Source organism: Ranitomeya variabilis, chromosome 6, assembly GCF_051348905.1.
Source record: "Ranitomeya variabilis isolate aRanVar5 chromosome 6, aRanVar5.hap1, whole genome shotgun sequence".
Classification (NCBI taxonomy): Eukaryota; Metazoa; Chordata; class Amphibia; order Anura; family Dendrobatidae; genus Ranitomeya; species Ranitomeya variabilis.
The window spans coordinates 488,305,149-488,326,493 of record NC_135237.1 but is presented as its reverse complement, the minus strand read 5'-3'; the positions used below and the strand labels follow the sequence as shown (position 1 = coordinate 488,326,493).

General features: G+C 42.1%; 1 protein-coding gene across 3 annotated transcripts in view; it reads right to left on the bottom strand.

Annotated features, from left to right (window-relative positions):
* Positions 1–21,345, bottom strand: part of PKIA (cAMP-dependent protein kinase inhibitor alpha) — an 86,206-nt gene that overhangs the window by 26,659 nt on the left and 38,202 nt on the right. The window contains exon 1 of one of the 3 annotated variants that reach the window (XM_077270697.1): positions 15,105–15,205. The exons of the other annotated variants lie outside the window; for them this stretch is intronic. The gene's annotated coding sequence lies outside the window, so the exon portion shown is untranslated. Of the gene's footprint in view, positions 1–15,104; positions 15,206–21,345 lie in introns of those variants that run through there. 3 annotated transcript variants of the gene reach the window in all.

Sequence of the window (21,345 nt, the reverse complement as noted above, 5' to 3'; positions counted from 1 at the left end):
GTGTGAAGGTACCTTAAGATAAGTGAGGGGGAGGGGGAATTCTTGCGATGGCGAACCTGTGGCATTCCAGCTGTTGCAAAACTACAATTCCCATCATGTCTTCACAGCCAAAGCTTTTGCTTGGAATGGCCAGGCATGATGGGAATTGTAGTTTTGCAACAGCTGGACTGCCACAGGTTCGCCATCACTAAATTTAGTGACTTTTTTGTTGCTGAATTTCACTAGCTAAATGTTCAATTGAAGGTTGGTATTTTGTACACTTCAAGCCCAAGCAAGCGCTACTAAGTTCATCTGTCAATCTGTTTCTTTTGTTGGTTTTGATATTATTTAATGCTGAGAATAAGGTCTCACAAAAGTAGGTAGAGGGAAAAATAGTGAGTAAAGCCATTGCTATATTTTTCAGGGTGCTAAAAGTGTCTGGTAACCTATTCCAGGCACTCCAAATTTCCTGTTCATAGTGGCACTCCTCTTGATTCTCCAAGCGGCACCTTTCTAGATTCTCAAGCTTTGACCTCAAGTCAACAAACACCTGAGCCCAGATGCTGTCCTGAAATTCTGCAAGTTGCATCTCCAAATCATCAATTTGTATCCACTGGAAACCATTTAATTCCAAACTACTGTAGACTACTACATCAGGATACTTAATTATTTTCATGGTCTGTTCTAGGCTTCTAAATTGATGAAATCTATCACTGAACTGGTCAAGTAACGAGTCTAAAACATGCTGGTACTGTATATGCAAGGGTTCCATTTCATTTTGTACAGCTGCACTGGCCTTCTCAAAATACTTTGTTACTCGAGGAAAATACTTATGTTTTAGTTTCTACATCTCGCTTGAAAATTTTAAGTTTACTTTCAAAAGCTTTTATGTATCCAAACATAACGTCAATACTTTTGCCAAAACCTTGTAGCTTTAAGTTCAGTTCATTAATATGAACAGAGAGATCTGTAAAAAACATCAGGTTGTTGACCCACGTAGAATCATAGAGCTGAGGAAAGTTTCCCAGATCCTTATCCTCAAGAAATACCTTAATTTCTTCAAAACACTCCACAAAGCGCTCAAGAACTTTGCCTCGGCTCAGCCATCTTACATTATTGTACATCAGCAGTCCACTGTAGGTGGAATCAACCTCCAGTAAAAGTGCAGAAAATTCTTGCTTGCGAAGGGGGCGAGCAGCTATTAAATTAACGATTTTTGTAACAACTGACATTAAGTCGTTTAAGTCAGTGAATCCTGCTTTGGCACATAAAGCCTCCTGATGGATAATACAATGAAAAGGCACAATCGGATGTCCAATACCTTCCGTAAACAATTTAACAAATCCGACTTTTTTCCCCACCATGTTTGGTGCCCCATCTGTCGTCACTGACACAACTTTAGAAATATGAATGCTTAGGTCACAGAATGTTTGCATAACAACCTTACATATTTCACTTCCTGATGTACTTGTTGGCACTGATACTAACTGTATCAACTCTTCTCTCATTGTGAGACCATCAGAATATCGACCAATAATGGCCAACTGAGCATGTGATGTGACATCAGTAGTTTCATCAAGAGAGATCGAAAAATATTTACAATTACTTATGTCTCTCTTTAATTGATGTTGTACGTTTGCGTTCAGTCTCATTATTCGGTCTTTTATGATATTTCTACTCAGTGGTAACTCAGATATTCTCTTAATAATTGCATCTTTATTCTGCATATCATGAAACAGAACTGGTGCACATCTTAAGAGAGTATCTTTAATAAATTCTCCCTCACTGAGTGCTTTTCCATGCTGAGCTATGGAGTGAGCAATGCTCAGACTTGCAGATGTTAAATTAGTAGAGCTTTTTACAAATTTAAGGATGGAATTAGATTGGCTCTTATGAAGGTGTAGCTGCCTGGAAATGTATTCCTTCCTTTCATCCTCACTTTTTTTCAAGAGCTGGGAATGATTAGTTTCAAAATGTCTATTTACATTCCACGTTCTGCTTACTACCGTTTCACTACATAGAACGCAAAATGATCTGCCATTTTTTTCTATAATGCCGTACATCTCAGTCCATGACTCTTGAAAGGGTCGGCTACTGCTACTACCACTCCCTTTACTCAACTTTGGTTTCTTATTTTGTGGCTTCTCCATGAGAGAATATTTATAGTTAGCCCTGCAATTAGCAGAAATAGGGGTTAATAAGGATGCACCACAAACAGTAATGGTGGTGAAATGGAGTCTGTACTGCAAGATGGCGTTCCTAATGGCGGGAAACGGCACCCATAGCACAGGCCTCTTCCAGCCTCCCCCTCACTTATCTTAGTAAAATTGGCCAATGACACCCCACAGTTCACTGGATGATGGTTGCTGGCTGCAGACAGCAATCACAGGGCCTCCGGACAGCTATCTCCTCAGGCCTCAGAAGTGCAGCCTGGGACTTCTGGTCGGCGCAGCAGGGAGCAGCGCAATGTCGCCCAAACAACACAGATCCGACGCATAGGCCTGGGACTTCCGGGAGCTGCGCCTGGCCTACCGGAAGTCCCAGGCCTAGACGCTCTGCACCGGAGCTCTGTTGTTTGGACCCACAGACCTCCTGCATGGCATCCGATCCGATAAAAAATCGGATCGGATGCCATTGTTTAGCATTCCGATACCGCAAGTATCGGGTATCGGCCGATATTTGCTGTATCGGAATTCCGATACCGAGATCCGATACTTTTGTGGTATCGGGTATCGGTATCGAAACAACATTAATGTGTAAAATAAAGAATTAAAATAAAAAATATTGCTATACTCACCTCTCCGACGCAGCCTTGACCTCACCGAGGGAACCGGCAGCGTTGTTTGCTTAAAAATCGCGGTTTTCCTTCCTTACCTGAAGTCCCGGCTTGTGATTGGTCGCGTGCCGCCCATGTGGCCGCGACGCGACCAATCACAGCAAGCCGTGATGTAATTTTAAGTCCTTCAGGATTTTAAAATCACGTTCTGGCTTGTGATTGGTCGCGTCGCCCATGTGACCGCGACGCGACCAATCACAAGCCAGAACGTGATTTTAAAATCCTGAAGGACCTAAAATTACGTCACGGCTTGCTGTGATTGGTCGCGTCGCGGCCACATGGGCGGCACGCGACCAATCACAAGCCGGGACTTCACGTAAGGAAGGAAAACCGCGATTTTTAAGCAAACAACGCTGCCGGTTCCCTCGGTGAGGTCAAGGCTGCGTCGGAGAGGTGAGTATAGCAATATTTTTTATTTTAATTCTTTATTTTACACATTAATATGGTTCCCAGGGCCTGAAGGAGAGTTTCCTCTCCTTCAGACCCTGGGAAAGAAGCAATTTCTATGGGGCCGCGGCCGGCGGCCGGCGTGTCACTGAAAATGACTACGCGTGTCAGCACTGACACGCGTGTCATAGGTTCGCCATTACTGGTCTAGACTTTGCAGGATACTAAATATCAGGGGATCCCACATAATTTTTTTGGGGGTACCCCTTATAATAACCAGTAAAGGCTTATAAAACAGCCATGACCTGTTATTAATACGCAGGGAACCTTTATGGCTATTGGCCCCTTCCCAGAATATTAACATCAGCCCCCAGCTGTCGGCTTTCCGTCAGCCGGTTAGGAAAATGAAAGGGGACCCCACACCATTTTTCATTTATTTATTTAATACATGATATACACACAGCGGGTGCTGATTGCAACTCCCATTAGTGTCGCTTGGTTGCTCTGATCGCACGGAGACCAGGAAAAAAAGATGAGAGCTGCATTCAGCACCCTGCACCAGGGAACAGCACTAACTGTACTGCTTTTCCCTGGTGCTGGTGCAGTATGTGTCACACTTATGTGACACACGGATGCAACACGTATGATACACAGGGACATACAGACACGTAGAGCATCGGTAGTGTATTTTTCAGTACTGGTAATATCAGGACGTGTGAAGGGGGCCTAACATGAAGTAGAATTGGTGGTCCGATTCTTGTTTGCTAAAACTATTTTTCCCAATAGTACTTTCTTCTTCTCCATGCTGCAGACCTCCTCTCTTCTGTGTGCTCCTGACAACCCCCACCTTTTTGAGCTATTATCAAGGAAATCTAAGTGTAGCATTCAGCTTAGGCTTCTTTCACACTTCAGTTGTTTGGCGTCAGTCTGCTCCGACATAGTGACGGATCGACGGATCCGTCACAATTGTTGAGAAAACGGTTCTAAACCGCCATTTCGGCGCAGACAAAAAACGTTATAATGTCCGTCAATGTCTAGACAACGTCCGCCCAATTTCGACGGATCCGTCGCATGGCGGATGGAACGGACGACCATCCGCCACAATCCGTCGCTAATGCATGTCTATGGGAAAATAGCGGATCCGCCCAAAAAAAATGGCGGATCCGCTATTTGAGGAAAATGGCGGTTTCAGACTGACACCAAAAGACTGAAGTGTGAAAGAGGCCTTATGCATCGGTGCACAATCTGCTCCAGTACAGTACTCTACTTGATTGATTTCATCTACAGGTCCTTCTCAAAAAATTAGCATATAGTGTAAAATTTCATTATTTACCATAATGTAATGATTACAATTAAACTTTCATATATTATAGATTCATTATCCACCAACTGAAATTTGTCAGGTCTTTTATTGTTTTAATACTGATGATTTTGGCATACAACTCCTGATAACCCAAAAAACCTGTCTCAATAAATTAGCATATTTCACCCGTCCAATCAAATAAAAGTGTTTTTTAATAACAAACAAAAAACCCATCAAATAATAATGTTCAGTTATGCACTCAATACTTGGTCGGGAATCCTTTGGCAGAAATGACTGCTTCAATGCGGCGTGGCCTGGAGGCAATCAGCCTGTGACACTGCTGAGATGTTATGGAGGCCCAGGATGCTTCAATAGCGGCCTTAAGCTCATCCAGAGTGTTGGGTCTTGCGTCTCTCAACTTTCTCTTCACAATATCCCACAGATTCTCTATGGGGTTCAGGTCAGGAGAGTTGGCAGGCCAATTGAGCACAGTAATACCATGGTCAGTAAACCATTTACCAGTGGTTTTGGCACTGTGAGCAGGTGCCAGGTCGTGCTGGAAAATGAAATCTTCATCTCCATAAAGCATTTCAGCCGATGGAAGCATGAAGTGCTCCAAAATCTCCTGATAGCTAGCTGCATTGACCCTGCCCTTGATGAAACACAGTGGACCAACACCAGCAGCTGACATGGCACCCCACACCATCACTGACTGTGGGTACTTGACACTGGACTTCAGGCATTTTGGCATTTCCTTCTCCCCAGTCTTCCTCCAGACTCTGGCACCTTGATTTCCGAATGACATGCAAAATTTGCTTTCATCAGAAAAAAGTACTTGGGACCACTTAGCAACAGTCCAGTGCTGCTTCTCTGTAGCCCAGGTCAGGCGCTTCTGCCGCTGTTTATAGTTCAAAAGTGGCTTGACCTGGGGAAATGCTGAAATGCTTTATGGAGATGAAGATTTCATTTTTCAGCACGACCTGGCACCTGCTCACAGTGCCAAAACCACTGGTAAATGGTTTACTGACCATGGTGTTACTGTGCTCAATTGGCCTGCCAACTCTCCTGACCTGAACCCCATAGAGAATCTGTGGGATATTGTGAAGAGAAAGTTGAGAGACGCAAGACCCAACACTCTGGATGAGCTTAAGGCCGCTATTGAAGCATCCTGGGCCTCCATAACATCTCAGCAGTGTCACAGGCTGATTGCCTCCATGCCACGCCGCATTGAAGCAGTCATTTCTGTCAAAGGATTCCCGACCAAGTATTGAGTGCATAACTGAACATTATTATTTGATGGTTTTTTTGTTTGTTATTAAAAAACACTTTTATTTGATTGGACGGGTGAAATATGCTAATTTATTGAGACAGGTTTTTTGGGTTATCAGGAGTTGTATGCCAAAATCATTAGTATTAAAACAATAAAAGACCTGACAAATTTCAGTTGGTGGATAATGAATCTATAATATATGAAAGTTTAATTGTAATCATTACATTATGGTAAATAATGAAATTTTACACTATATGCTAATTTTTTGAGAAGGACCTGTACTGTCATCTACATCAATATAGCTGCAGTGTGGTTTTATATCATTAGCTGGTTCTATCAGAACTCAACTGTCCCAAACACCTCCACTATAGCAATGTAGATCTGTGTTTGTTACCGACTGTTGCACTTTATTGAGGCATATGTCAGAAGATAATCCTCTGTCATATACACCAGTAGAGTAGGCATTTGCAGTTCAACATCACTTGTCTCTCAGCAGCAGGAGCAAACATAGCTCAATTAATATCAGCTCCTCTGTACAGAACCTCATCCGGCAGTATATTAATCTTCTCAGCCCCTGTACACAGAGCCCCCTCCTGCAGTATTTCTCTTTTCAGCTTCTTGTATACAGTCCATCCTGAGAGCTTTGCTCTAGATACGTCAAAGAGAATAGCTATGCTGGCATGAAGCCACCTGAGAGACATTTCACTGCACATGATCGAACATGAGCTAGAACAACCTGGAGGGTTGTCTTCAGGGGGGTGATATGTGCAAATTGGGATTGATTTCAAAATAGGTTGTATTGGCACAAATTAATAAATATATAGTATGTACTGTATGCATTTTTGTAAGACCACCTTGTGATTTTGGAAATATCCTTTTAATGAGCATCCTTAATGATCATTTCAGTATGTAATTTAAAGGCAAAAATCATGATGATAGGTTCTCTCCAAATGAGTATACAGTGACAAGGGTCCGACATGTCGTAAGCCATGAAAACAACCATGTACATGAGCCCTTAGTATGTTTTATTTTTCTGGAATTACAGAGCACTGTAGTTGTGATGGAGGTTTATGAGAGTATAGTCAGCTTTTTTAAATGCATAGTTCAATTATGAAAAGTACATGTATATGCATCACCCCAGGTAACCGGTTGCTGCAGTGATGTTGCCTTCCCTTCGGGGAGGGTGATGTCACGCTTGGAGGCAAGGGGGATTCTTTCTATCAGGTAAGGCACTTACATTCAACACATTTGAATTTAGGCCAGGAGGGGGAGCTCTGAACCCGAATTCAGGGGAGCATCCCTTAGCTGTATGCATCCTGGTCTGGAGGAGGAGTCAGCCAGTCTAGAGGAGAGAGTGAGAGGAGAGAGACATCTGGAACAGACAGAGGGGCTACACAGCCAAGTGGGAGCTATGGCCTCTGGAAAGCGTGAGAACTTGAAGAAGTTGAATAGTGAGGAGCTTAGAGGGAAGGAGCAAAGTGGAGGAAGAGGCTCAGCAAGGGAACAGCGGAAAGACACCCTCAGAGCCAGAGCGCAGAAGCTGGGTACCGGGAGCCCGAGGTTCTTGTTGTTCTCCAGGACGCGCGACAGAACCGGATGGCTTAGTACTATATGTCAATTGCCTGTAACAAGTCTGAGGTGAAGCAGTAACCTTAAGAGCCGGATCTTATAAACAGGCTCAAAATGCCTATCGTACAGACATCTGTCTTAGGACAGTAGAGAGGGGACCCTGTCAGCAAGCTTTAAGCCGCAGGGACCTCGCCATCTGGCGCAAGTAGGAAAGGCTTACGGACCTCACCTGAAGTGGGATCTCTTATTGCCTCCAAGCTGGCCGGACTACAGCTACCCTACTGGTACCCTGGACTGAGGACTGCTACTATCAGTAAACCAGGAAAAAGACTGCAAACTCTGTGTCCTCCACTTAATTTTCGGCATACACCTTGGGGACCCTGCTTCACCTGTGGGAAGCGTTACCATCTTGCCGCAACATCACCCCAGAGGACCCCTTTAAACAGTGTCGGTCCCTACTGACCGAATACCACAGGTGGCGTCACGAACAATAGACTTTATCTTCCCTTTAAAGACCTTTCCCCTTTAATTGAGCTCCCAGGGCCACGGACCGGTCGCAGCCACCATGACATCCCCTTTAAGAGGCACCAGACCCGGTACTGAGTACCCCACGACCCAGGCGGGGCGACTCATATACCCTCTACTAATTTGATATTGTGAGAAGACAATTACTTTTACCTAGTTGTTGCAGAGCACAATCTTTTCTGAGTATACTTTTTATGAAAAGTAGTGTTACGCTAGAGAGCAGTGAATTCTATTTATGCACACTGCTCCATTAATGTTCTAAATATATAAACCTGCTTAAAACTAAAATAAATCTTTAGTGCTTAGGACTGTGCATGATACCCATGACTCAACATCGTCAGCAGGTGCCGAGTCCTTCTGCATAATCTGTTCTGCTTCCCGCATTGCGTAATTAGTCAATGTGATATCTGGCAGCAATAAGAATTTTGATAAATATCATTTGTCCCAATGCAGGGCTTTTGCAAAAAAAGTCATTAAAATATCTCCACTAACTTAAATCCAATAAATCGTTGATCCTATTAAATGAATCGCTGCATGGAGAAATCTATGTTCTGAATCAAGTATGCCATTCCTCATAGGTAACAGGGTTTTCCATTTTCATGAAACTAGACTCCAAATGTTCTCAAATGCCCAAATAAAAAGAGCAAAACGGGTTCTCACCCTCTCCCCAGGTCCTGTACCAGCTCCCCATCACAGCTGCTGTCACTGAGCTCACCGGCTGTGTCGAGGTAGACAGCATTGTTGTTATTCAGAATTTAATTCTAATGCTTTTGGAGTTGGTCCAAATGAACTGTGGAGCTTACAAAATGCAGGTTTCACAGCACCTCTGTCCCTCTGCTAATTATCAGCAGGGCCGCATAATGACATGGCGTTGGACATGGTGGTAGTGGCGGGCAAAGCCCAAAATTCAAATGGGCATGTGTTTAGCTGGCATTGTAAATTGATGGGAAATATGTACAGTGGGTACGGAAAGTATTCAGACCCCTTTAAATTTTCACTTTGTTTCATTGCAGCCATTTGGTAAATTCAAAAAAGTTCATTTTTTCACATTAATATACACTCTGCATCCCGTCTTGACTGAAAAAAAAACAGAAATGTAGAATTTTTAAAGAAATTTAGAATTTTTTGCAAATTTAATAAAAAAGAAAAACTGAAATATCACATGGTCATAAGTAGTGTTGAGCATTCCGATACCGCAAGTATCGGGTATCGGCCGATACTTGCGGTATCGGAATTCCGATACCGAGTTCCGATATTTTTGTGATATCGGAAATCGGAATCGGAAGTTCCCAGTGTATGGTTCCCAGGGTCTGGAGGAGAGGAGACTCTCCTTCAGGCCCTGGGATCCATATTCATGTTAAAAATAAAGAATTAAAATAAAAAATATGGATATACTCACCCGTCCGGCGGCCCCTGGACCTTACCGATGTAACCGGCAGCCTCCGTTCCTAAGAATGAGGAGTTTAGGACCTGCGATGACGTTGCGGCTTGTGATTGGTCACGTGAGCGGTCACATGAGTGGTCACGCGACCAATCACAAGCCGCGAATTCAGCCGCGACGTCATCTAAGGTCCTAAACTCCTCATTCTTAGGAACGGAGGCTGCCGGTTAACAGCGGTAAGGTCCAGGGGCCGCCGGACGGGTGAGTATATCCATATTTTTTATTTTAATTCTTTATTTTTTACATGAATATGGATCCCAGGGCCAGAAGGAGAGTTTCCTCTCCTTCAGACCCTGGGAACCATCCAGGATACCTTCCGATATTTGAGTCCCATGGACTTGTATTGGTATCGGGTATCGGTATCGGCAATATCCGATATTTTTCGGGTATCGGCCGATACTATCCGATACCGATACTTTCAAGTATCGGAAGGTATCGCTCAACACTAGTCATAAGTATTCAGACCCTTTGCTCAGAGACTTATGTTTAAAGGTACCGTCACATTAAGCGACGCTGCAGCGATAGCGACAACGATGCCGATCGCTGCAGCGTCGCTGTTTGATCGCTGGAGAGCTGTCACACAGACCGCTCTCCAGCGACCAACGATGCCGAGGTCCCCGGGTAACCAGGGTAAACATCGGGTTGCTAAGCGCAGGGCCGCGCTTAGTAACCCGATGTTTACCCTGGTTACCAGCGTAAAAGTAAAAAAAACAAACAGTACATGCTCACCTGCGCGTCCCCCAGCGTCTGCTTCCTGACACTGACTGAGCTCCGGCCCTAACAGCAGAGCGGTGACGTCACCGCTGTGCTTTCACTTTAGGGCCGGCGCTCAGTCAGTGTCAGGAAGCAGACGCTGGGGGAGGTATGACGCTGGGTGAGTATGTACTGTTTGTTTTTTTACTTTTACGCTGGTAACCAGGGTAAACATCGGGTTACTAAGCGCGGCCCTGCGCTTGGTAACCCGATGTTTACCCTGGTTACCAGTGTAAAACATCGCTGGTATCGTTGCTTTTGGTGTCAAACACAATGATACACGGCGATCGGACGACCAAATAAAGTTCTGGACTTTATTCAGCGACCAGCGACATCACAGCAGGATCCTGATCGCTGCTGCGTGTCAAACTAAACGATATTGCTAGCGAGGACGCTGCAACGTCACGGATCGCTAGCGATGTCGTTTAGTGTGACGGTACCTTAAGTCACACACTGTCCATTTCCTTGTGATACTCCTTGAGGTGGTTTTACTCCTTCATTGGAGTCCAGCTGTGTTTAATTAAACTGATAGGACTTGATTTGGAAAGGCACACACCTCACAGCTGACCTCACAGCTCACTGTGCATGTCAGACCAAATGAGGATCATGAGGTCAAAGGAACTGGCCAAGGAGCTCAGAGACAGAATTGTGGCAAGACGCAGATCTGGCCAAGGTTACAAAAGAGTTTCTGCAGTACTCAATGTTCCTAAGAGCACAGTGGCCTCCATAATCCTCAAATGGAAGAAGTTTGGGACCACCAGAAGTCTTCCTAGACCTGGCCGTCCAGCCAAATGAGCAATCGTGAGAGAAGAACCTTGATAAAAGAGGTGAAGAAGAACCCCAAGATCACTGTGGCTGAGCTCCAGAGATGCAGTAAGGAGATGGGAGAAAGTTAAACAAAGTCAACTATCACTGCAGCCCTCCACCAGTCGGGCCTTTATGGCAGAGTGGCCTGACAGAAGCCTCTCCCCAGTGCAAGACATATGAAAGCCCGCATGGCTACAGTCCCATGGATCTTAAATTTCACAATAATATGTGCAACTGTAGTCACTGGAACATCAAGCTGCTTGGAGATGGTCTTATAACTTTTACCTCTAACATGTTTGTCTATGATTTTCTTTAGAATCTCCTGAGACCACTCTTTCCTTCGCTTCCTCTGGTCCATGTTGAGTATGATACACACCATGTCACCAAACAGCACTGTGAGTATCTGTAGCCCTATATACAGGCCACTCACTGATTCCAAGATTGTAGACACCTGTGATGCTAGTTAGTGGACACACCATGATTTAACATATTCCTTTTGTCACATTATTTTTAGGGGTACCATCATTTCTGTTCAGGCCTATTTCATGAGTTTTATTTTATTTTTTTTAAATCCCATGGAATCATGGTTGAAGAGCAATGTCTAACTTTCATTTGCTTACTTTCATAAATTTTGTTATTTATTATTACTGTTGTCAGATTCAAGTTATTTCTGTGACCATTTTGGGCTTTTCTGTCATTAAACGAGGGGTACGAACAATTTTGACCACGTGTGTAGGGCCTCTTTAAAAAAGAATGCCCATCGATCTAATATTTTTTGGGACCTGACTGTTTAGGGATAGAGGTTTTTTTACATGTTCTAATTTACAATGCCCAGTCTTTGCTTCCATGATGGCAGCTGGCATCAGCTTACAGTATACCCGTCTCTCCATTAAGATAAACACGAACACTTGAACAAGTTCATACATAATGTGGAGAGGAAGGTTATCCAAAAGGGTTCATCAGATGATTGAATGTCCGTGTGAACCAAATCACAAGTCTCTACTTATTCCGGATGAGACTTGCCTATTCAAGCCTATAGGTGCGGAAAAAAAAAATAATGGCATCCCACACGAATCATCGAATTTTTACTGACACACTGCAATTATTAACATAGGAACCTGAATTTGGTATTGTCAATATTATTAACGGATAACAATAATAGGGAAAAATCTCTTTTTTATGGATGAAAATCGGAAACTATTTTATACCATCATGTGAATTGAGTCTTTTGTGTACGATCGCTTTCAGGCTTCGGGGACATGTCATACTTTTTACAGCTCAATAGGAGTCACTTTGTGAGACTCGATAATTACAGAAAATGCACCTTTTAAAATGTGTTACATGTACAGAATTGAGAAAGACTAGTTTGTAGAGCCCAAACTACACTGGATTGATAAATATGTCAATAATTCATGTTCCTGCGCCAAAGTCTCAAAATATAACAAATAGTTTATTACTTTTTGATTGCCATGACCCAGATATACACATAAAGCATGGCTGCCTGATATCCAGAACTAATATTCCTACACTTAATGATTCTGTGTGAACTGGTCAAAAAAATAAGGGATTAATCTGATTGCAGAGAAAGGAGATCTTCACTGTGATAACCTTCAGCCCACTGAGTATCAAGGTTCTGTCGTACTTCCCTTCTCCGTGATCTGTTTATTAGGTATATTACTGCTCTGCACTCTCGTTGTAGCCTATTTGGGGTTATTCTCTTTTTTCCTACTTAAATCCATGTAATTGGGGCTAAAACATTTTTACAATTTGGTACTACATACAATTACTGTATGGCTTCTGTGTTGCACTGTGGCTGCAGAATAAGTTAAACTGAGAATCAATCAGTAGGCTTGTTATGATGGTCTAAAGAGGAGTTTGCAACTCTTTCATCTGTCTTTGAGCACAGTCATATAACTCGGCTTGAGATTGGAGCGCATTGCACAGAATAGCCGGTGGGTCCCCCAACCCAAGTGTCACAGCTTCACGTATTTCTATGCAGCTGTCACGCTTGGGTTGGGAGACCTCCTGGCCGATCGGTGCACTGCGTTCCGATCTCAACCTGATTTTTACAGCCGTCTGATTGCACCTTTTTTCTGAGCCTCTTTTTGCTGATTTATGGACACAGACCACATCAAAGTTGAAAGTACAGAAAGCACAGATCCCCTAAAAGCCGAATGATGCAAAATGTTAAATGTACTTATTTGCAATAATGTTTTTTTAGCACCAAATACATGTATTTAAGTTAAAAAAATGTTCTCAATGGTTGACAACCCCTTTCAATCTTTCAAATTCATTTTTTACTCTCCTGCCATCAAAACTCTAAGGAAGAGGGGGCTTATTGTTGGTAGGACAAGTAGTAGTTTTGAATGCTACAATTCATTTTAACATTATATTGCACTTAAAAAATGAAAAAAAAAATCCAAATTTGTTATGTGGAAAAATAGTATTTCCATCTTTATTTTTGGGTTTTGTCTTTTTACGGTTAGTGAATAGTAAAATTGACCTGGTAAAATGTATCTCAAGGACAGTACAATTTTGGCGATACCAAACTTATAAGGTTTAAAAAATGTTTGGCTTGTGTCGCAATTTTCTGAGCCTCCATAACGTTTTCATTTTCCTATTAGTAGATCAGTGTGAGATCTTGTATTTGGAGACTAGAGCTATACTTTTCCATGAGGTTTATACAATGTTATGATTGCTTTTGTGACCCAGTGACCTAACCAGACCAGACAAAGTGGGAACTCAGCCCAACTAAAGTCTTCTACCTGGAGTTCTGCAAATATCTCCTCCAAGTCCATCGCAGCACGTCAAATATGGCCTGTTGGGCAGAGCCGGGCGATTCCTCATATGGCTCTCTATACACAAGAGGGCGCACATACAGAGCAGCAACCCCACCTCCAACCATCATAAAGCCTTTCTGAGCCGGAGCCCAGAGAAAGAGAGGAACCATGGCAGCCATTCCAGCCAAAGTCAGCAACACATCCTGATAAAAAACAGGTAAAAAAGGGGTGGCACCGACAGACATATAATCCGTGGGAGAACAAACTGTGCCAGCGGGTACTCTTGAAGATAAAGAGGCCCGGGTCTCTGACCTTACTATGCTCCTGTTAAACCCTAATCTGTCCCCTCCCCCACCACATGAGGCATGGGACACAAATGTAAGATAAAGAAGACATAAAGACAAAACAGGAATAACAGAAAACCACTATCATACAAAAGCACTCACCAACAATAGGGAAGAGGATAGGGACAGGGAGGAATAAACTAAATGGGAATAGGGATGAGGCGATACACTCTTACATACTACAGCAAACAACAAATCACTACTACTACAACTCCACTGCACTCCAACAACTTAGCTTTAGCACACAGCACAGGAAGACAAATCTTTCACCTGCAAGGACTAAACACCAGTATATATAGGAGTAGATAATAAGCAGTTGCAGCAGAGAACAACCAGGTTGTATGGTCACAGCCAGCATGGAAAGAGTCCTTAAGCCCCTCAGCACTGAAGGAAATCCATGTAACATAGGACATTAATCACACCATCTCTATGAAGACCTGCGATTCATTACCCGATGTGACCATCTCACTCCCGGTCTTCTAGGGAGACGCAACACCCTAGTGACATGTATAGATAGACAGACAGACAAGTAAATAGATGTATAGATAGATAATAGCTAGATAGATCGATAGGTAGATAATAGTTAGGTAGATAGATAACAGTTAGATCTATAGTTAGATAGATAGATAGATAGATAACTATAGGATCCTATTAGTCTTACTGTAGATTATTCTATTGTAACAATACTTCATGCCACTAACAAGACTGCTGTTATTTTAAAATATTTCTGTGAACTACCAAAGAATGATAGGCAGATACAGTCCCACTCATAGACATTTAATGCACAATCATAACTACATTTTAGAAATCTGATGATCCAATGCCCACATGTTTTGCTATTATAAAATCAAAGCAAGCCCCTAAATGCTCCCAGCAATGTCATTCAGAAGTATATACAAATATATGAACAGAGCACTTATCCCAGATGATAAACTATGAATAATATGTTATATAAAAAAAAAACAAATTAAACATTTAATGGAAATTAGAGCGTAGTCTGTGATGTAGTTACATATTACGGTAGATGTGATTGATCTATATGTAGTGAGCAGTACAAGCAGATCAGTGGCAGCACAGCTTTCACTACAACCAATACCTAAATCTACTCACTTATAGATTTCTTGCTTATGGAATCGTCGTGACGGAGGCTAAGGGTGATATTTACATCTCACGCTGACACCCTGCAACATCCATTGCTGCCGGTCTATTTATGGTTTGCTATGTCATCACTCGCTTAAGGCTGTGACAGCTGTCCCCATAAGTGGTGTTTTAACCAACTACAAAGTACTCGCAGCCAGATGATTCAATCCTCCACTTCTCTGATCCGGCATGAACTCACTCAGATTCTACACATTCTCATATACTGTATTTACACTGTAATTCTGCTTTCTGTATCAATCACTTCTTGCATTTATTCCTATGTAACTCTTATCCATTATTTTATTATTTATTATGCTTTGCTTATATAGCGCTATCTTATTCCGCAGCGCTTTACATACATCATCATCACTGTCCCCAATGGGGCTCACAATCTCTGTTTTCTTGCTAACATTTTATCATTTTGCATCCAGGTTTTGTTTTTAGGCATCATTGTCAGATGTGAAATGTCAATACAGCGGGTTAAATAAGTAATGAACATGCCAAAATTTTCTAAGTAAATATATTTTTAAAGGTGCTATTGACATGAAATTCTCACCATATGTCGGTAACAACCACAGGCAAAGAAATCAAACCGTAGATGTCCATAATTTGAGTTATGTGTAATAATGAGAAATGTCACTTGGAAAAAGTATTAAACACTCTTACTGAAATGTAATTAATGCTTCATACAAAAGCCTTTGTTGGTGATGACATCTTCAAGATGCCTCCTATATGGAGAAACTAGTTGCATGCATTGCTCAGGAGTGATTTTGGCCCATTGTTCCACACAAATACTCTTCAAATCCTGAAAGTTCCATGGGCTTCTTCTATGAATTGTGAGCTTTAGGAAGACCAAGCAACATTTCAGTGAGAGCTGGTCGTAGGTTTGCTAGAAAGGCAAATCACTGCCTCTGTAAAAGACCTTCAGAAAGATTTATCAGACTCTGGAATTGAGGAACATTGTTCAACTGTTCAGAGACACATGCACAAATATGGCCTTTATGAAATAGTCATCAGAAAAAAACCTCTTCTGTGTCCTCACCATAAAATTCAGAGTCAGAAGTATGCAAAAGAACATCTAAACAAACCTGATGCATTTTGAAAACAAGTCCTGTGGACCGATGAGGTTAAAATAGAACTATTTGGCCACAGTGATCAAATGTACGTGTTGGGAAAAAAGGGCACATAATTTCAGGAAAAGAACATCTCGCCATTAAGCATGGGGGTGGATCAATCATGCTATGAGGTGGTGTTGCAGCCAATGGCACAAGGAACATTTGACGGCTAGAGAAAAGAATGTATTCAATGAAATTTCAACCAATTCATGATGCAAACATAACACCATCTGTAAAAAAGAGTTGAAAAGAGGATGGCTTCTACAACTGTATAATGATCCTAAACACATGTCAAAGTCCACAATACAGGACCTCAAAAGGTGCAAGCTGAAGGTTTTACAATGGACCTCAGAGTCCCCTGATCTGAATATCATTGAAAATCTGTGGCTAAACCTCAAAATAGCAGTGTATGCAAGATGACCCAGGAATCTCACAAAACTGGAAGAATTTTCCAAGGAAGAATGGATGATAATCCTTCAAACAAGAAATGAAAAACTCTTTGACTGGTTGCAAAAAGCGTTTACAAGCTGAGATACTTTAAAACAGGGGGTGTTAATAGGTACTAGCCATAAACTTTTGCATTGGCCCATTTTCCTTTTAGCAATTTTTATAATCTAAAAACATGAAAATGCACATACATTTTTGTGCCTCAAATACAAAGGAAATGTGTCATCTTTCACTTTAGGGCTTTTAGAGATAATTTCATCTTTAACTTGCTTACGATAACTGTTCACAATAACAGTACTTTTGATCAGGGGTGTCCAATCTTTTAGATGCCACTGAATATAGCTTTTCATGGGCAGGTGTCTGAACAGTCAGGAGGACCCAGGTCTAGTTTTATTTCTGCTGACCCATAGTGAGGTGAACTACAAGAGTTAGCTATTGTCCTCATTAAGGAACACCTTGTCGTGGTGGGATGGATTTTACTTTTTTTTGTGATCAAAACAATGTTAACTAAATACCCTATGTTATTTATTTTCTACTGGGTATTTGCTCATTTTGCTTTCATCATAGGTTATAATTTTTAAAATAATTAGAAAACTATGCATCATTTCCTTTAAAATCTGTGCACGCATTGCAGATTAGTCTCATTTTAATAGCTTTTTTCTGTGTATATTTGTCACAAAACCTAAAGGGTTTCCTGACGCCAGCAAAGTGAATGGGAATCCTAAAGTCTCATACACACATTGCATATTTTTCCTTCACAGATTTGGTACAGATTTGCAACATGTCAATTCTTTCAGCATTTTTGCTGCAGAATTCACACATACTAATGAGTGGGGAATAGTCTGCAAGTAAAAAACGCGGTGCATGCGCAGATGCAGGATGAAGACATGGATAAGGGCGGATAAGGTGCCCAGAACAGCGTGAGTGCAGGGCACAGGCATCGGATTACGGTGCCACAACTGCACCTCACAAGTAAGCGTGACGTGCATGGGAGCGGGCGGATTGTAATGAAGTCAGGAGGCAGGGATTTCTTCCAGGCACCGCACGCCCTGGAGAGTGGAATACATCATTAACATAAAACATTAAAACTCTATTTCTCCACAACTACACCATAGCTATGAGGCACACAGATAAGACTATTTTAACCATTCTAATACCTGTATGTCCATAGTAATAGCTTGAAAGTGTCCCAGGGGGAGACAGATTCCCTTTAACGTGTGCACATACCCTTATAATTCACAAATACTTGGTACATTTTGTTGGAATATCACATAAAATACCACTAATATACATTTAAGCTTGTGGATGTGGAAATGTGGAAAAGTTCACAGGGTATTAATACTTTTTCAAAGCCCTATAAATTAGAAAATGCATTAAAGGCCAATTTTGGACCTAAATATAACATCGTGCTAATAGTTCAACATTCACTCTGAGATCAGTTTTTAGCAGGCACTATCCACTGACAAATACTCATCAGGAGAGATAGCAAGGTATTGTCACAACTCTGTTGTCGGGTGTCCCCGGACCAGGGGCTTCTTCCCTGTCCCTAATGCTAGGGGTGCCCTAGCTCACCCTGTTCCTTAGGATTACTTCTGATAGTGAAATTGCCGGGGCCACGTACCTTGCCTTAGCTCCTGAATACGCCCTCAGTCTGTTCTCTTGCCCCACCCAGGGAAGAAAAGAAGTAGTGGTGTAAAGTAATACACCAACCAGACTAACAAGGTAATATGAATAGGGATAAAGGAAAATGCCAATCATAAAAATATACTAACATAAACAACAGAGGCAACACTGGAGATTGGAGGATGGGGTTAAATCAAAGTATGAGAAGAAAGGGAACTATGAGTTATCACACACTCGAATAAAACTAGCAATAGTCACAGATAAATCCACCAAATGCCTTCTCCAATAATAACCATCAACAAGCTCAAACCATGCAGCATAAGGTATATCTGACAATGAGTGCTAGCCAGTTTATATAGGGGATGGGAGTGCACAGCTGAGAGCCTTAGCTCAAGGAGCTCTCAACAGAGCAGATTAACTCATGCACTGCCCAAAGAAAATAAGCACCATTTAACATGAAGGTGAAGTGCTTCTAATCAGTGCAGGAGTAGGAGAAATCAGACTCTGTGGTCTTCTGGCTCCTCTCTGTCGCGGTTATCCCACGACAAGTATTATTATTAGGATATGTCATGAGAATATTATTGGTAAAATTATAATCCTACTGCACTTCCTAAGGACAATACCCTCTCACATAGCTAAGTATGAGTGTCAAGCGGCACCATGTTTGATAGAGGAGATATTATATTAGCCATAAGAATTTATACTCTGTATTAACAGACAAAAACAGCTGCTGTTTGGTGCAAGGCAAGGGTGAATGTGACAACTGGATCGTGTTATCAGCTGTTGTGATTTACAAAAAAAATCTCTCGAAGATCCAAGAACAGTAACACACCCTGTAAATGTCTAAGATGGTCCAAAATGGAAAAGCCTGTCTCCATGCAGACATAAAATACGTTTCATTATAAATAGTTTGTGTGGTTGAGTTCTCTTTGCAGTGTATCATATTATTTCATCATTAAATATACGTAAGTACTATAAATAATATTAGAAAATCTCATAATTTAAAAAACATTTTGTGAGTAAGCAGATTTAGACTGCAGTGCTCTGGGTTCATAAGAAGATGTTATTGTGTGAGGTTATCTTCAGATATCATGTTATATTTTTTCTGTAGATCCTCATTTAGTCTCTAAATGAGTTTAATGCTCTGGTAGAGAAAAACTGTCCAATCTTTAATGTAGATGCAGATAAGTTAATTTATCCAGCGTGTGGCTCTGAGATCCATGAGCTGGGCTGGCAGGTGGCTCAGAAATTTGTAATATTTTACAGCACTGTGGTCTTAGGTTGTAAACTGGCCAAGGATGTTATCTGCATGCAGTTTGTATGGTCTCCTAATGTATTCTTGTGTTTCCTCAACATATTCTGGCTTCATCCCATCATTCAAAAATTAATAAGGTTTTTGGATAATCCCAGTACTATAGCTCAGATCACATTCGTATGTGGGGTGAGCTGCAGTACTGGAGTACAGCCAAAACAATGCATACAAAGCTGTGCTGTCCCAACACTCTATGGGACCTGCTAGCAGCTGATAAATGGGGGTGGTGGGTATTAAACCCCCATAAAACTCGTATTGATGACTTACCCTAAGGATAAGTCAAGAATATCGTAATCCCAATCACCCCCTTTATAAGTGTTGTCCACCCTTTTGCTATTTTAAAAATAGGATCATTGTGGTCTGAAAAAGAAGTAAATTGTACTCACCTACCAGACTTCTACTGTTCTTGTATATTGCTGCCCATGTTCCTCACTAGTAATCTGCCCCTTCTGGATCAATGTAATGTGACCACTGCAGAAAATCAGTAGCCACAGCAGGGAAGCGTTGGTCCCCTTTGAGGTTACTGATTGCCTGCAGTGCTCATGAGACACCCCAACCAGAAGAGCAGTAAGGAGACTGTCAGGGAACACAGGCAACAGTATTCAGGAATGGTAGAGGTCCGGTAGGTGAATTTTTTTTTTTTTTTTATTTATCTTCAGACCACTATGGGTTCACTTATAAAATTAAAAAAAAAATGGTGGACAACCCCTTTAAAGGCCTAGATTAAAACTTTTCTGCCCCGATTCAAAATCTTTAGCCATTTCTACATAATGCTAAAATATATGAACAAAAATATTGGGACACACGTTTTTATTGATTTTTTCGGCAGGTGTACAGCATCCAGCGGCTCGCCGTGCAGCCTTCCTTTTCTAACATTTGTGACAGAATGGCTCATTCAGAAGTTCTCACTGATACCAGAAGGTCCTGTAATAGGACGCCACTGATGGAACAGGTCAGTTCATGACATTTTTTATCTAATAAAAATTCCATGAACTGTGGGTTATTTTTTTGTTCATGACCTACATCAGAGTAGACACAAAGTGACAGACAAGGAAAGGCCGTACTGGGCCCCTGGCCCTCAAGGGAGGCCAGCATGACGGGGTCACGGGGAATGGCAGAGCCTCAGGGTGGACAAGGGCAAGTCGGGGTAAAATAGTTTGCTTGGGCTATGTACTTTTGAATTTGGACAGAGGGGGGGGCGGGGTTTGGATGAGTCAGAGAGGAGCAAGCAGGGGGAGCTTACTGAGGGGGTGATTTGGATAAGAAACCGACAATTTCACCTCAGCAACTGTCATGCTCACCTGCTGGTCCGGCGGTGGCTGAAATCCCCACCCACCCTCCCTTTTTCTTGTTGAGATTTTGTTTAATCGCGTTTATTTTAAGGTTATGTTTTTATTTAAGGGAAAGGAGAAATTTTTGTCATGGCAGTTAGGCGGGGGAGGGAGGTCCTCGAAGTTGGTGGAAAGAGGGCAATGGCGGATTCTAAGGGGGGGGACACCTCTAGTGGTCCTGGACTCCCCTGGAGTGGATTGCGAGTGGTTGTGGTAGATCAGCCCGTGGAGGGGCTGATTAAAGGATTTGGTAATCGGTTGGTTTGGCCGGGTTGGTCATTATCTGCCTCCGAGCTGGTGCTTAGCGGCTGGAGACAAGACTAAGCCTGGAGGCCAAGGTACACAATTTGAATTTCTGCAAGGTTATTTTTGAGGCTTCGAGG